Source organism: Kryptolebias marmoratus, linkage group LG6 (assembly GCF_001649575.2).
Source record: "Kryptolebias marmoratus isolate JLee-2015 linkage group LG6, ASM164957v2, whole genome shotgun sequence".
NCBI lineage: Eukaryota > Metazoa > Chordata > Actinopteri > Cyprinodontiformes > Rivulidae > Kryptolebias > Kryptolebias marmoratus.
The window spans coordinates 24,703,224-24,704,121 of NC_051435.1; positions in this window are offsets into that span (position 1 = coordinate 24,703,224).

The following is an 898-nucleotide window of genomic DNA, read 5'->3' on the forward strand; positions in this document are numbered from 1 at the left end:
TATTAGACTGAAATCTATTTCACCAATCGCAATGCAATTCAAATGACTGCACAATGTTCTTGTATCGTCTTTTATTATTAATATGAGTGTGAAAGAAAATCTGTATATAAACATTTTATAAGTTTTGCTTTTATAAGTTCAAAGTTATGGTACTGAAACAATGAACTTGCAACCTGTCCAGGGTGTCCTCTGCCTCTCGCACAGTGATGGCTGGAGATACGCACCAGCTTCTCGCGACCAAGAAAGGTAAAGCAGGTAAAGGAAAAGGATGGATAGATGGATGATATAGACAGGTTCTATTGTTCCTGGTAATGCCATGTAGATTTAAATGCAAAAATATTATTCAGAGAATGAGAATATAATTTTATTATAGAGGTAGGTGATAAAAATATAATTTTTTTAAAACATAAAAATCTGAAATCTAAATTAAGCTCCCCTCCCACGTGAGGCCTTTCTGTGTAGAGTTTGCTTTCATCTGTCTGACCTTAGGTTCTCAGGAAGGCTGTTCCACAGTCAAGGGCCATAATAAGAAAAAAATATGCCTCATCCTAGATTTTAGTTCTAATCTGATGCCAGAGCATCTGAGGGATCTGGAGGGTAAATCTGATAAAAAGTAAGGCTAAGACTATAAATACCGTATTTTCTGGTCTATAAGGTGCACCTAAAAGCCTTACATTTTTTCAACAATCGGCGGTGTGCCTATAATCCGGGGCGCCTTACAGGTGCTGGTCATAAAATTAGAATATCATTAAAAAGTAGATTGATTTCAGTAATTCCATTTAAAAAGTGAAACTTGTATATTATATTCATACATTACATACAAACTCATATATTTCAAATGTTTATTTCGTTTAATTTTGATGATTACAAATGACAACAAATGAAAATCTCAAATTTA